This window comes from Papilio machaon, chromosome 11 (assembly GCF_912999745.1).
Source record: "Papilio machaon chromosome 11, ilPapMach1.1, whole genome shotgun sequence".
Classification (NCBI taxonomy): Eukaryota; Metazoa; Arthropoda; class Insecta; order Lepidoptera; family Papilionidae; genus Papilio; species Papilio machaon.
In genome coordinates this window covers 364,637-382,152 of record NC_059996.1, presented here as the reverse complement: position 1 = coordinate 382,152, position 17,516 = coordinate 364,637, and the positions used below count along the sequence as shown (strand labels likewise).

Below are 17,516 nucleotides of genomic sequence, written 5' to 3'. Positions count from 1 at the left end.
TGCTTGCAGGTGGGTCCCATTTTTTTTTTTTTTTTTAAATAACTAGAAGACTAGTAGATTTTGAATATAGCTTCAAAATTTGTTGCGAAGATTAGGGACATTTTTGCTTTCAGCGCTTACGTAGGCTAAACTATAGGACCTACATAAAAATGATGTATGGCGAATTGTAGCTCTTTAAATGTGCTAAATAAAAGTCAGCGATAGCATATATCTATCTTTTATAGTTTTCTCACAATAACCATTTTTTTCTTCAGAAACATCAATTAAATTCATGCCCTATTTCCGACGCTATTATTCGAGTTCAGTATTAACCCTTATGTAAATAAACATGTTCATTATCAAGAGAATTTAATGTAGATTATATTTGCAATTGAAACTATATCATTCTGTCTAATAGTTTAGGAGATATCGTAAGAATAAAATTACGCGGAAACGAAAAATGCTACATGAAAAGCACAATTTTGCTTTCTGGACTTACGCAGGTCAAACTATATGACTTACATAAAAATGATGTCTGGAGTAATTATAGATCCTTAAATTTGCTAAATAAAAGTCTCAGGTGGCATATATCTATCATCTATGGATGTCTCACAAAAACCATGTTATTGTGAACAAACTTCGATTAAAATGGACACGAAAAACAGCGCCGTAAGCTTACGGCGCTATTATATTATATTCGATATGAATCCTTATCCAAATAAATATGTTTTATGGCAAGAGTATTAAATGCAGATTACATTAGCCTTTAAACTATGTAATTCTGATCAATAGTTTGGGAGATATTAAATAATTAAAAACTACGCGCATTCGAAAAATGCTAGTGCGGCGCGCGGCTGGACCAAATTAAAGGTACGCTACGATGTATTAGTTCGGTAATTTTCAATTTGTATACCGATTTTGATAATTATTTCATTGTTTAAAGGATAAGTGGTTATCTGCTGCATTCTAAATTAGTTTTTGAATTGAAATACACACATATCAAATAGGAAAGTCCTTTTCTTTATTTGTATTATTTATGTCTTTATACGTATTAACGAAAGTAATTGAACTTCAAATTCACTAAAAATTGTGAAAAAAAAAAAAAAAATTTAAGAAAAAAAAATAGCCGACTTCAAAAAAAAAAACAATCTCAAACAAAATGCACTGAAAAGTAACCTAAAAAAACCAATTTCAAACAAAATACTCTCAAAAGTAACATAAAAAAACAATTTCAAACAAAATGCACTCAAAAGTAACCTAAAAAAACCAATTTCAAACAAAATGCATTCAAAAGTAACATAAAAAAACAATTTCAAACAAAATTCACTAAAAAGAAACAAAATAATATCATGAAAACTCTCTAAACTCTAGTAGTTGCTCTCGTTGCGCTCTCTAATAGTAGGGGCTCAGTTTTCCGCAACTCCACGACAAGCGCGTATTTTGCGTGTCTCTAAACTCTAAAGAAAGTTCTCTTCTTTCTTGTAACATGTCTATATTGTATAATTATTGTTATTTTGGAGTCGGTTTCGGCCTAAGTAGGGACATAAACGTAAGTATGTCTAATACATCTCAAATATAAAATGTCATCTATTTACTTCGGCCGACACCGACTGCGAAATAACAATAATTATACAATATAGACATGTTACAAGAAAGAAGAGCACTTTCTTTAGAGTTTAGAGACACGCAAAATACGCGCTTGTCGTGGAGTTGCGGAAAACTGAGCCCCTACTATTAGAGAGCGCAACGAGAGCAACTACTAGAGTTTAGAGAGTTTTCATGATATTATTTTGTTTCTTTTTAGTGAATTTTGTTTGAAATTGTTTTTTTATAATTTATAAACACAAACGAGTGAAAAAATTGTGTACCGTATGCTTCAGAAGGTATTGTCTCGCAGTGGACTGACACAGGCTGATTATGAAGATAATGTTGAATTTATTGAGTTATGCTTTAGTTTGTTAGTTCCCAAAGATGGATGATTAAATAAGCTTAATAGGAAATACTACAACAGAGATAAGATTATACAATATTTAGAGCCCTTTCTCAGTTAGGTCCCGCAATAAAGACCAGAATAGTTGTAGTAATTTAGTTAGGGCTCTATTGTTTGTAAAGTCAAATCGCTGTGTTAGGAATCAAGTGTTCATTTGTTAAAGAGATTTGTTTCTCTTTTATGTTTATGTTATTTCATATTTGAACGTTAAAACTAAATTACGTACTGTAAAGTTGGCAATTAAATTACCTTATTAACCCCCGGTCCCGGGGGCGGTTGGCTTTAAAAATAATTAATTATTACCCTCCTAACTCACGTCGGTAATTCACTATGCCACCGACAAAAACTTGCTGAGTTTCTTACGTGTTAACCGTATGTTATAGCAACCAGTGATAGCGGGTAGCGGAAACATTTGGAAATAGATTAACTCAATAAATAAATTAACCTGTCCATTTAGTAGTATATAAATAGTTTGGTATACTATTTGCTACATATTTTTTCTTATAATTAATAAGCTAGCACTTGACCACGATCCCATCTGATGTTAAGTGATGATGTGGCCTAAAGATGTTACACGCCACCTTAGTAGCCTATTCACTCTACTCTTGGAGGCCCCCACGTCATACTTGGACGGAAAAACTGACGTCTGCAAGTTGTTCCAATCCTTTGCAGTAAATATATTTATTTGAAAACTCTAATAAATAACAGTATATTTAATATGTACATAATACAAAAACAAACCTAGCGGTGCTCAGTGGCAGCCGACATGAAGACAGTCAGGCTGACATGGCTCAAAACCAAACACAGAGCTAAAGATAGAACGAGCTGGCGGCGCAATATGGACGCCCTCTACTCCACTACGGGGACATAGGACATTAAGTCAAGTAAGTCACACATAACACAGAACATCAGGAAAAGTCTTGGGTTCGAAAATGCTATTAGAATATTATGACTTACTACATCTTAACACAAGTTTTTTTTTAGCTTAGTTTTATAAAAAACAATTACATCCAAAGAAATCATGGTTAATAAATTACATTACTCGCTTTTGATTAGATATACTATGCGCTCTACCTTACATGGAAATAACGCGTCGGTTAATTCCAGCGATAAATAAACTAAAGTACCCGTGAAACTACATTTATGTTTTTCTGGTGAATACAATGCAGATTAGAAATAGAGTTTAGTAAGAAATTACTAACAATAATTAATAACTTAAACCATGTCTTTTAAAACTTTATTTGGATTAAATCTTGACTAATAAGCCTAGACATGATGGTAATTTGCATTTCATAAGCACTTACTTAAACTAATATAAACGACTGGGATTAGTACACAAGACAAGTTATAGCAAAGTACTCTAACCTTTAAGCTACAAGGACTATCCTTATAATTATAGTCCAACACTAAATGGTATTTCACGTTTATGAAGTTGGGAATGGCTTACAAGAAATTTCAGTACATAAATAAGGTTAAATTAAGTCTTTAGTAGACACGCTGAATTCCGTTCATTAGGCCCGGGCAAGCCTTTTAACTGCCTCAAGGAAAGGCTCCCGGGGCAGAGGGGTACTTTATACTGCTACGTATGGCCCAAGTTATAAGCGAACGGATTCATCAAAATTAAATTTTATTCTTTTAAGCCAAACGGCATTCGCCTAGTTGAAAAAACATACGAAATGTCTTTTAAATCTCTATTTCATTACGCACAGACTTACTTACAAAAATTTTTCATACTATAAACATTTAAATCATTTTTTTAAATCGAAAGCAAGATAAGTTTTCTCGCTAAAATCGCTAATCGCCGATAACATGTACCAATCGCCCTTCTAAGTTCAGAGTATTTCGCAAAAGTACCCTTTATGAATGGTTCAGTAATAATTCTCATCGTAGACCGTCATTGTGACGATTTTACGACACAACTCAAAGTTGTAATAAAGTGGAGTGAGTCGCTACGCGAGACTTCTCTCTATGATCTACGTTTTACGTTCCACATGGTGTAGATTTTACTATACTCTTGACAGGCTGAAGAGGTTTTTTATAGTGTCGTATGATAATAAAATGTGACGAAGATGTGACCTTTCTTGTTACTTAAGAACAACTGACAACGGTAAAACTGAACTACAGTTATTACTACATATAGTATACGACAGAACATATCGGGTGATGCCTTGGAATAAGAAGCTTCAGAACCATCTCGTCATCTTTAAAAACTGTAGTTTATTTTGCAAACTTTTACTAAAATTAAAACAATTTTTATAACAATTATAATTTACATGAAAGTTTATGACTTACGTCTAGATTTACTTTGTTTAGGTATAGTTTCTAGAAATCTCTGTCATTTAGTGACCAATTACAGAGTTTGCCATTTAGCTAACTGTAAAGTTTGCTAAAGTGTGATAAAATCTGACAAACATTAATACACACGAGGGCAGTAAACTGGGCGTTACGTGTCATTATGAGGTCGCGAGAAGTTTGCGTCAGCAACAGGTCTCCATTGTCGCGAGCTTTTAGTTTACTGCCTCAGCTGTAACAATATAAATTTGTAATGATACAAAAAAATAATATTCATATGTAAAAACAAAATAAATTGTGAGGTGTGTTGGGACACCCGGATGGAACGAAGTTCTTTTCTATTAATTAGTGAAGGAACCAATGTTTATTCTATGAATAAAAAACTTAAGTCTTCACAAGAAGTACGTTTTATTTCTATGAATTTTCGTTATATATAGTCACGTCGTTGCCATGGTGAAGTAGCGCTCATTCGTCTATAGCAAAAAGTGTCGTGACAACTTTTCGTAAGAATTTTTTCCGTCTAGCCCCCTTTCACAACGCGCGATAAGGAACTTCGTTCCAATAAATTACAAATACCAAACATGTCTTTGATTAACAACTACATGTGCGTGACAAGTTTATGTCTTCAAATGTTCGATATGCGATAACTGATCTAAGAATTAATTCCTTCAATGAAAAAGATCACAGATAGTAACGGATCTATTGATAACAAAGCAGAGCGAGGGCAAAACGCCAGAAGCGTTATCGGCCGCAATATCCGACGACTGGAGACCCAAACGCCAACAGACGTTATGGCAGAATCAATATTCGATGGTAGAAATTAATACGAATGTTTTAATTTGTATGAAACGGAGTACAAAGAAATTGAATCGCCCTCTAAATGTTTTTCGATTGCTAATATGAACTTTAGGTTGGTTAAATTTGAACCAAATGGATAAAAACGTCGAATGAAAATACGGCAGATAAACAAGAACGATTCGAATTCGAATATTGAGGATATCGCAGGATCGCTACATCTAATGGAATTTAGTTGGACCGCGAAATCTTTTGAGGTCGAGATCACGAAGCGAGATCGGAAATAAGCTTGAGTATGTTACAAAAACTGTTTCAACATTGTATAAAATCTTATCTTAACAGTTTCATTATAAACGTTTAATATTTGAAGATTGTAATAATGTTTTGTTAAACGTTACGTTGTCTGTTAGATTAACGTAGACGTTAAGTTTAATGTTTTGAAGTTACCGAACTTGTAGTTCAAGCGGAACAGATAAAGCGGAACTTAGTTTAGTACGATAAGCGTCAGAAGGCTTCCCTCAACTTAAATACACTTAAATTTAAGCTTCATAATGTTATACAACTATCTATAAAATAATTTAGACAAAATGTGACATTACCAATTGAAGGCCGTCTAAGAAAAAAATTGCTTTGTTTTATAAATTTGAATCGTTTATTTTCTATATGTTTTTCTACGAGATTTTCGGTAGCAGAAATCCACAAACTTCAACTGTGTAATACTTACTTTCATCTATTAAGGGTAGAAGCATTGTTCTAATTGGCCGTTTGTAGTGTAGCAAATTGGGTAAGCCTCGCACTCTGCTGGCGCGCGTCCAGATTCGCCACGTCTAGCCATTGAAGAGTTACTGTTTGTTTACATTATTATATACTACTGTTATAAATAGCGACACGACCTAAAAACGGTAACAAACAAACAGTAACTAGTATAAATTTTTCATAATTCGCTTTAAATAAAAGAATGTATTGAGCCAAAAAAAAATATGCTATGAAAAAACTTATCAGAATATGTAATTTTAAGCAACAAGCAATTTGTGCCACTGTCATAATATGTATTTCACTGTACAGTGGACTTTACTGTAATTTTCATTGTAGAGTTTTTCCACCTGCGAGCCAACTCTCCCTACCCTCCCCACGAGGTGGCAACTAATTACAGCTTCCGAGAGTCGAGCAAATAAATCAGCTATTTGTGTAGCGTTTCATAATCACACTTTGAATGTTTTCTCTTCACAGATTAATCAATTACAACGCGAAGTAAGCGCCCTCTGCAGCATAATTGTTTGTTAATTATGTTTTTTAAGGATTTTTCTCTAACAATACTCTTTTTTTTACGGTCGATCCATGAATTTATGTTAAATTTTATTGTTAACTAGCTTTTACCCGCGACGCCGTCCACGCGGAATAAAAAAAAATAGAAAACGGGGTAAAAATTATCCTATGTCCGTCTCCTGGTTCTAAGCTACCTGCCCACCAATTTTCAGTCAAATCGATTCAGCCGTTCTTGAGTTATGGTCCGGGAGCCAGATGCATTTTTTTGTCAATTATTTCCTCTCGAGCGAAAATTCGTAAAATGCATAAGGGACTTATACTATGAATACTCGCGACCGTCAGCTGCGACTCCGTGGGTGGGGTGGGCAGTGGCAGCCTCCCAAACATGGAGAAAGAAAAAAATTTTTCAGTCATTTCCTCTCATTTGAAAATTTATCAGAGTATAGTTTATGTTGTATTTTGAAAGAAAAACATAGTCAGCTGACCATAACACGGTGGATTATACGTCAGCTGGCTGTGCTAGTGTAATGTAAAGTGTGTCGTCACAATATCCGCGCTAGTATATACAATATACTTAAGAAACGTTATTTCCTCACGGATGAAAATTTACCAGAGAATTGTTAAAACACTCTAGTAAATAATAAAAAAAATCAGCTAGCTGTAAGTAAAGGGAAAAGTCGTCAGCTGATAAGTTTCAGTAGGTCATAGATGCTGTTGCGTTACACCTTTCAAGGTGCCAGCTGACAAACTTTCCACCGAGATACAGCAAGCTGACATTAATTTTCATTCATAGTAGCATATAAACGATCACCAGGTAAATTTTTAGTTGAGAGGAAATCACTGAAAAAAAAAAATTTTTTTTCATGTTAAGGAGCCAGCTGTCGTATAATCCACCGTGTTATGGTCAGCTGACTATGTTTTTCTTTCAAAATACTACATAAACTATACTCTGATAAATTTTCAAATGAGAGGAAATGACTGAAAAAAAATTTTTTTTCTGCATGTTTGGGAGGCTGCCACTGCCCACCCCACCCACGGAGTCGCAACTGACGGTCGCAAGTATTCATAGTATAAGTCCCTTATGCAATTTACGAATTTTCGATTGGGAGAGACTTGGTCATGAAAATCGGTGGCTGGCTTCCGGACCATTTCAAGGTGCCAGCTGACAAACTTTCCACCGAGATACAGCAAGCTGACATTAATTTTCATTCATAGTAGCATATAAACGATCACTAGGTTAATTTTTATTTGAGAGGAAATGACTGAAAAAATTTGTTTTTCTTCATGTTTGGGAGGTTGCCACTGCCCACCCCACCCACGGAGTCGCAGCTGACGGTCGCGAGTATTCATAGTATAAGTCCTTTAAGCATTTTACGAATTTTCGATTGGGAGGGGATTGGTCATGAAAATCTGTCGCTGGCCCCCGGACCATTATAAATGGTGTAACTAACACAACTTTCTTTTATATATATACTAGCTTTTACCCGCGACTCCGTCCGCGCGGAATAAAAAAAAAAAAAAAACGGGGTAAAAATTATCCTATGTCCTATTCCTGGTTCTAAGCTACCTGCCTACCAATTTTCAGTCAAATCGATTCAGCCGTTCTTGAGTTATAAATGGTGTAACTAACACAACTTTCTTTTATATATATAAGATAGATATTCATATATGGTAAGAATGATTCTGATTAAACACCCATGTTTTCACTGAATTAAAATTATTAGTAGACTTTATAGGATATTTGTCAGTCGTCGGCCAACGGGTCGGAAATTGCGGCCCGCTCCCCGAAATCCGAGGTCTGGAGGTTTGAGGCGGGGGTGCAGCGCAAGCGGTCCGTGTGTTTGTTCTATATTAAATTATATTTGCACTCCACAACATAGACATCTTTCGACAGCGCTTACAAATTAATTTATTAAATAAAATAAATAATACAATAGAATAAAATAATAATGTTCTATTGTATTTTATAACTGTGTGTATCGGTGTAAGAATGGTATACAATGTAATTAATTCGTTTGTTTAATTAACGAGTTCCTAGGGATCCGCTGCTTGGACCCCAGTCTACGGGAGCGCTTGGACCCGCACCAACTAATTACTGGAATCTGTTCGGAACACAAACAGATACTTTGTTTGTATTTTGTTACCTAAACAAACGAACACTCCACTTTGTATAATTTGTTTTAATTGTTTTTTTTTTATATATTTCCAGTAGATGGTCTACACTCTTTATGTTCAAATTTTTTCATCTTACTGTGATGTTCAGTGATATTTTTTGAGTGTTAAGTGTTAACTTGTTAGGAATGGAATTAATGTTTACAGATACGAAGAGGGCCTACAAAATACGTTGCCAAGATCTAATTTCATGAAAGGGGCCCTTATATGATAACGTATAATACACAGCGCTAGTTCCCTCTTTACACTGTTAGCACAACCCTCATGACCGCGTGTTTACCCATTACCTTCAATGGATAATTATCATTAACTTTGTGTACTTTAATTAAGTATTACAACTAAGTTTAGTGAAGTATGAGAACTACATTAAAGTAGATTTAGTATGTAACATAGTCTGGAAGAACACATAGGCTACTTATTACTATTTTTTAATTCCGCGCGGACGGAGTCGCGGGCGACAGCTAGTACTACTTAAAGTTGAATTGAGAATTTAGCGTCAAGGTGTTAGTAATGCAGCTCTAATTGTCGTTAGCTAGAACGTGAGCGGTTACTTGAACAATCTCGTTTACAAACGTTCAGCCAACTCACTTACCGTCGGTTTACACTGCACTAAAACATGTAACATTTGCTTTTTCTTGAAAAGAAATACATACATATATATGACTGTGTTAACAGACTGCATTAACAATATTCTTACAATAATTGTTTCAGATACAAAAATTAATAAAACCTTACCTATTATGTAACATCGTTAATATTAAAAAAGCGAAAGTTTGGATACATTGATGTATATTTGTTAAAAGGTGAACAATGGCTGAACAGATCTTGATTAAATTTGGCATTAATTTAGAAAATAGTATGAAGGAACGAAGGAGCTAACTGACTTTTATCTTAAATACCAAGCATAAGAAGTCGCGGGCAACAGCTAGTAAATAATAAAAATCTTTTCTATCACAAAATACATTACAATTTGATGCAAACAATTATTTCGTAATATTTAAAATGTAAACAGTTTTTATTGTATTCAAGTAAAACAGTACGTGGGATCACAGAACACATTCACTTATTAAGTAAGAACACGACTGAGAAATAAGTTAGAAATCTCAAGCGGACTTAAGTGTACATACTTTATGCACTAGTTCCTATGTACCACCCTCAGGGTTGGCACGTCGCCATTGTGGGTGCTCAAGTTAATACTGCTTGTTCACACTTATTTATGTTGTAAATTTTAACTTAAAGGTTTCATAGAACTAGTAAGCGCAATTCTTTAAAAAAGCAGATTTATAATTCGCACTCAGCACAAAATTTCCTTACAAAGAGATACAAAAGTTTTGGCTTCATTAATATAGTTGAATTTCTCTGTTTATTTATCTACTCCACCTCTAATCTCTACTAGATAGTCTTAGTACAATAATCTGGTCACATCAAAAGGGTCTTCGCCTCCCTAAGGGCTAGTTTGTCGTTGTAGACGTCTTACTTTATGCGGGATTATCCCTGTCTCTTTGAAGCTTAGATCGCTCTCAGAGTGTACGCTGACCGCAATATTTATTATGCATAAACTGTTTTGACATTTAATAGGCTACTTACTGGTATTTTGTTTTTATTTATATGCTTTATTTAAGTATGTTATTTTAATAAAGTAGTTGTTACAACCAAAGTAATAGGTGCGTTTTGATGGTGCGTCGTAATACGGGATATCATATTACTGTCCCTATTTTTTTGAACTAATTCTAACTTAAGTAAATTTGATTACATTTCCAAATATTTACTCAATTTCAGACGTAAAATATCTTCCAAATAATATTGTTTGAATCACTATAAATTTGTGCAATTTAAAGGTGTGTAGTTGCGACAGTATCCGGGCAAGTTGCCAACTTAACATTAACTTTGCAAACTTGCCAATTGATACTTAGCTGTTGAATCTTTACTTATTTATTATCTGAATCGTTACTTAGATGATGAAAATTAGGTAACTTTTATGTATACTTAATAATTGGTTAATAAGAGAGTCTTTCTTTTTAGGTTTCTTATTCTTAATGTATAAGGGATACCTCTTAAGTACTTTGCGGTACGTTACATTATTTCAATGTACATATATCTAAAAGATAATAAAATAAAACGTTAACAATTGACATGTTAAAATACACATAAATTTTCACGCTTTCCAATGTTAATGGCGCCAGAATCCTTCCACAATGGGATTTGCGAATTGAGATTTAAATTTATTTCTACGTAACCGTATTGTATCTCAGGATATATTGAGGTAAAGAACCTTAAAATGTTTGTTATTTTTTAACCGATTGTCGTTTATTTCTTAGCCATTTTTACGAACAGCAACAGCAACTAATTATAAATAAAAGAAAAAAAGTTCTCATATGTTCAAACAATCCAGTACAATACAAGTGGTCAGATAATGGACATTCATTTATTCTCTCTGTACATATCTCCTGTCGAGCCACAACAAAGGATTATCCAACAATGTAGATTACAACGTATTTAGATGTAAGCCTATCGACATACGTTTCTTTATCATTTATAGCTTGCATTATTCACGACTATAACATTATTGGGGTAAATAGAAATAGAACTATTGTTAACTAGAAGATTAACTTTTTAATGACAATTGAAATTGATTCAAAATTTACTACTTTGACGAAAAAGTTTACATCTCTAAATAAATCTTATTGGAAATGTAACTCCTTTCATTGGATGTATCGACGTCACGACTGTATTTATAAGATAGGAGTTACGTCTTTAGTTAATTAAAACTAAGGTCGTGTCATAGTTGACATAAAGATAATAAATCTAAATTTCATAATAATAACTAAAGAAAAAATAGAAGTGGCAGTTTGCAAGATGTAACGGATCCACCACCCTCACCCCTCAGCTAAACAATCCGGCGATGAACAACTTGTAGAGTGGAGCCTCTCCTCTCGTCTCCAGGTCTGCGGCTGTGGCGCGCCGGCAAATTCAATTAATCTCATCTCGTCACGTAAATTAGTTGGGGAACTTAAAACTCGGTTTCCGTATGGTATACGCCATAAGCGTTGGCGGGTTTGATATTACAAATAATTTAATTTATGGTGCCACGTTATGTTTTACATTTTATTTAATACACAAATATATCTGTTGTAAGTATACGAATATATGATACAGTTAGAGAATGTATTATTTTTGAACGTATTTATATAAAACTAGCTTTTACCCGCGACTCCGTCTGTGCGGAATAAAAAATAGAAAACTGGGTAAAAATTATCCTATGTCCGTTTCCTGGTTCTAAGCTACCTGCCCACCAATTTTCAGTCAAATCGATTCAACCGTTCTTGAGTTATAAGTAGTGTAACTAACACGACTTTCTTTTATATGTATAGATTTATATTGTTTTGCATATAAGCGTCCGTAAAAGGTAACAAAAGAAAATTCCTTCAAAAAAACGAGCATAAAAAACCGCTGCCGCTTATTAATTAAACACTTTATGCGAGTTCTTGTCTTCATCTAAATAGTCTAATAGAAAATGGCCGACAGCGAAACAACTCATCTTGCGATTTAACTTTCTGATACGATAAAAAACGATAATAATGGAAAAAAATTAAATCAATTATAATATTCGACGATAAATATCAGAAGAGATAACTTCTTATTAACTTTGATACATAAACAAAACTAAGTCTGTGTATAAATTGAATACACCAGCACGGCAGACAAAAATGCTTATTATTCGTTGTTAAATAACTTATAAAAAAAACTATATACATATTTACACTAAAATTTCATAAAACTCTAACAATTACTACATTCCGTTGTTAACTTCACGCGCGCTATTCTCCTACTATTTTTTACCTATATCTTTCTTTTACAAAAGACAAAGGTCTCGGTGGCCAATATGCCACCTCTTTGGCAGATCACAAACTCCTTGTATGCAGAAGAGATGGGATACATAATTCTTCATAATAACGTCGAAGATCGAAAAAAAGTTTGTGATTTTGACAATCTAGGATTTGTTTATCTTTCATCTCTTAGTAAGTTTAGTTAACTTACCTTTTTAAAGTAAACCATTCTCATGAAACAACCATAGACACTGCGATGTCACTTAAAGTTTGGAAATGACCATAGAGTAAACTTTATTTCAGCATAAATCTTACTGCAAGCGCCTGCATCTTTATAATCGGCAAACTTTACTTCCATGCAATGAAAACAAATTAAATGTGATAAATAAAACAAGAAAGAAATTTGCAATGTAAAATTAATGGAGGAATTACTCTTTGTAAATACTTATTACAGTCAGATCAAATAAAGTTGTAATGTATCGTGGCCGTAAATAAAAGGAAAATCTTGTTCTTACTTGAATGTAAAAAAAATATATAAAAAGTTTAATGGTAATAATGGAACTCTTGAACGTGAAGAATAAAACGTTTCTTACAAATCTTTATCACCCTCTCAAAGTTTATACAGCGTGCTAATTTACCGTGAAAATAACTGGGGAAAAGGGAAAATATTCCGCATGAAATGAGGTCGCGACCCCGTGGAACAACCCTGTATAACATTTAATATAACAGTGTAATTAAAAATCAAAACAACAATCATAATATAATATGTGAAACGAACATTAGTACACTTTTTTAAGAACTGCACAAACTGATGAACGTGAAAGACAATGTTAATTGTGCTAATAGCATAGGTAATATCTATATATATAAAAGAAAGTCGTGTTAGTTACACCATTTATAACTCAAGAACGGCTGAATCGATTTGACTGAAAATTGGTGGGCAGGTAGCTTAAAACCAGGAAAAGGACATAGGATAATTTTTACCCGGTTTTCTTTTTTTTTTTATTCCGCGCGGACGGAGTCGCGGGAAAAAGCTATTTTTTAATAAAAAAATATCTTGTTTATGAATTACCGTCGAATTTTGACTTATGGGCGACCATTTGTATTAGTAAAAAGTTATCGTATGAAAAACGTATTTATTTCTCATCATCAGCCTGCCTTTTTTCTTACGTATTGTTGACACAGTATTTGCTACTCTTCCATACATATATAAGGGTCAGTTCACACAGATCAGGGCGATGATTAAAGGAGATTTTTTTATCGTAAGTAAAACAAAGCTTTACACGATTGAAACAACATTTAGCTTTATTTTTCAAGTTTTGTTATACATGCTAATGGTAAGATAAGAAATGTAATGTGAAATTAAACATGATTTTAATCGTATAAAGCGCAAACTTATATGCCATAATCTGCTCTGCTCTCCGCCCCGTCATATACCCGTGAAGCCGACATATCTGAATTCAGTCCCTTTTAAGCATATCCTCTTTCACACAATACTTTCAACGATATTTTCCTATCTTTATAACTATCCATATACATATATTTATTAAAATAATCTTAATAATATAAATGCGAATGTTTAGATGAATGGATGTATGTTTGTTTGAATGTATCTCCAGAACAGTCCAACAGATCTTGACGGAATTTGGCACAGATGTAGAACACATAGGTTACTTATTAAGTTTTTTAATTCTGCGCGGACGACAGCTATTATTTCTATAAAACAGCAATAGATCAAAGTGTTACTGTAAATATCAATAACAAAGATTATTATTTATCGAGGCGAGGTCGGTTAAAACCATAATTGGCAATTGCGGCCGTTATAGTTCAACCCGTAACAGGCAGTGTACCATTTATTATTTTAAGGATCAAACAATATTGGTAAAGCAATTAAAATCTGAATAAAATAAGTAACAAAGTAGAGAAATAGCTTTCGAAAATTTTATAACAATGCAAATCTTATGAGAACAATTTCGATTCAGACATAATCTAAAATCATTTTAGAACGAAGGTATTTCATTGCTTATTTATATGAAAAAGTGAGCAGTAAAAAAAATTAGAAGGAAATTTGAAGAGAAACGATCTACGATCGAATTAAGCTTACAAATTAAGCTTTTACAAGAACCGATAAACATTTTGTTTGTTATTTTCATCCAAGGAAAACTGTTAATCACCGATCGAGTGCGTGAGTTGGCAAAGTAATCGGAGCTCGTTTCTCTGCCAGAATGCATTGCAAGTTCATTTAAATAAATTTCACTATTTGACTGAATCACATCAGACGTTTACTTACACCGAATGCAAGTAGCAATTGCTACGATTCATTAACCAGAACCTGTCCACCAAGTATGAACAGCCAAAGAATTAAATACACACCCCAATATAGTGGTGATGGGTAGATAATGAATTTCCTCGGCTGTAAATCTTTTAAAATAAATCATCTCACTGAATAGAATATAAATACTTAAAGATTAAATAATTATAGAACAATTGAGGACAAATTTGAACAGCCTCTCGGATCTCTTGTAAATATAATAGATTCTCATTAATACAGTAGCATATTGTCTTTCAGCTTAATGTTTGATTTGTAAAATTTAGATAAAATTACAAAATGATTACATTGTATTCAGTTTTAGTTACTTAGTTGCCAACAAAATGCCAACATTTTCATTTGATTTTAATTAACAATGGCTATATTAATAATTAATAGAATTACGTTTTATAATAGAAAAATATACTCACTTTTCTACAATTAAACCAAATAAGTAAACTTTAATTAAAGTAAGTAAACTGCTGTTCACTTTTAAATATTTCTTTAGTAGTATTTTTAATTTTAATAAATTGTAACAACGAAAAGCTTACAAAAACAAATATTTCTTACTATCTCGAAGATATTAATTAAAAAAGAAATATTAAAAATGTAGCGAACATCTCGGAATAGTCTATTGAAAGTACCAAGAAACTGGAACAATTTCCAATAAGGCAGCCTACTTTTAAGGAATAGTTAAAACGACTATCAGTATATTAATCTGTATAATTTTATAAAGTTAATAGTAAAGATGGATATTGAGCAATACAGAGAGAAAGAAAATATTAAACAATTGTTCCAACAAATGAGCTTATGAAAATCAAGTTAAACGCATAATTTCTGTTTTTATTAATACTTGCTATATATTATTCAATTTATTACTGCTTTTATTTCCATCAATTCGATAGTTGTAGGTTCTTTGCGGGCGTGTGTCACGACACAGGACAGCGCCATCTCTCGACTAATGAATACAAACCGCACTCACAGCCCTCTCTGTTGTAGATTTACGGCACAGACTGTTCTCCATTCTACATAGCTTGTTTGTAGATTAATGGATATTTAGTTCGTTTTACATGACAAAAGACTGCAAATAACATTAACAAAAAAAAACTAAATACATATGTACATAGTTGTAATGAAAGACTGCAAGTAAATAACATTAACAAAAAAAAAACTAAATATGTACATATGTACATAGTTGTAATGTCATCAGGCATTAAAGAGTCGATTTATTGCGTTTGTTTTTTTCCTTCATCGTCTACCAAACGGAATATGTAACTATTACAGTGAAATTCGAACTTCCATGTAAGAATCGTTTCTTAAAGTAAACCATCTTTTTTTACTTGTACTCTTTGTACCTCTATCGGTCATACTCAGTCCGGACGTGGCGATTCATCGTTGCCTCTCCACAGCAAAGGGGAGGTGCCACCCCATCCCGCCACCTACGAATCCGGACAACTGTGATTACGCGGGGATGTTTTATTACGAGCCGATAAGATCGCCGCAAGGTATTAGAGCTTTTAGTCCGACATACCATTTATAATGGTCAGCGACTGTTTTATAAAGTTGTATTGAATTAATCCATTTCTGATACTAAGCTTAGAATATTGGTTAAACGGACAAGTAAATATATAAACAGTTTAATGCCAAATAACAATTATTTTCTAAAAGCCCTCAGACACAATAATAACCTTTGAAATGCTTAAGTGGGTTTTCAAGAATGATTTGGTTGTACTTTTCATTATAGACCCTAAGTTTAAAGGGTTATCCACCGTATTTAGAGAATGTTGCCATTTTACGCATGACTAAACCTTGGGTGTACCGCACTTATTTATCCCTTTTAACAAAAACCGTTAGTTTTAACTGCATTATCTCAACCGAATACAAAGGGTTCATTTAGTTGACAGAAATACAGCGATAGGAATGACATATCTGGAAATAGGTCAGCAGACAGACAAACGAACGGGCACTTTGCGTTTTGTAGGGTAATGGTGATGGTAATGGACGGAAATAAATATTCTTTGTCCGCGGTTGCGCCACAATGCCGGCAACGCTTGCGCGCATTCACTTTTTGTCTGGATTCGAATGACATAGTCTTTACAAAGTAATGAATGGACGCAAAATAATTCCCACGTATATTATTTGTAGTGTACGGAGTTTTTTTTTTGTTTATTGTAAAATGCACAAGAAGTAATTAGTCCTGGTATATCTAAATGTAGGAATACGAATTTCTCCATCACCGTTGAGAATATTATGGCAAAGGGAAATTACCCTTATAAGGTTTTTAATCAATTATAACATTATCTTTCTTTATTTTGAGCATTTTATGTTTATTAATCAAACTATATTTATTAAGTTATTTCAATTTTCTTTTCTCTTAACTTGAATTTACAATAAAGAATATAATTTTATAATAACATAATGATTTTAAAAATCTCATTGTTTTTGCTTAATTTTCTACGACCTGTCTGTCTGTAGTACGCTAATATTATCTGTTTACAAATTGATTTAATGTAACATTAATATGAATCTATATCAAAACATATATGTGAAGATGAATGTAAATAACATAGTGACGGCCGCAGACATATAGCTGTATATCTGGTCACGTCCGCCGCACTCGCCAGCGGCCGGCACTCCGGCACTCCGCCACAATGTAACCGCATAAACATATACTATGACTATGTCTACATACAATAATTTATAACGTACTAGCTTTTACCCGCGACTCCGTCCGCGCGGAATAAAAAACAGAAAACGGGGTAAAAATTATCCTATGTCCGTTTCCTGGTTCTAAGCTACCCGCCCAACAATTTTCAGTCAAATCGATTCAGCCGTTCTTGAGTTATAAATAGTGTAACTAACACCACTTTCTTTTATATATATAGAT

General features: G+C 33.4%; 1 protein-coding gene across 1 annotated transcript in view; it reads right to left on the bottom strand.

Annotated features, from left to right (window-relative positions):
• LOC106709605 overlaps positions 1-17,516 on the bottom strand; it is a 104,298-nt gene that overhangs the window by 39,544 nt on the left and 47,238 nt on the right. The gene's annotated exons all lie outside the window — the stretch shown is intronic.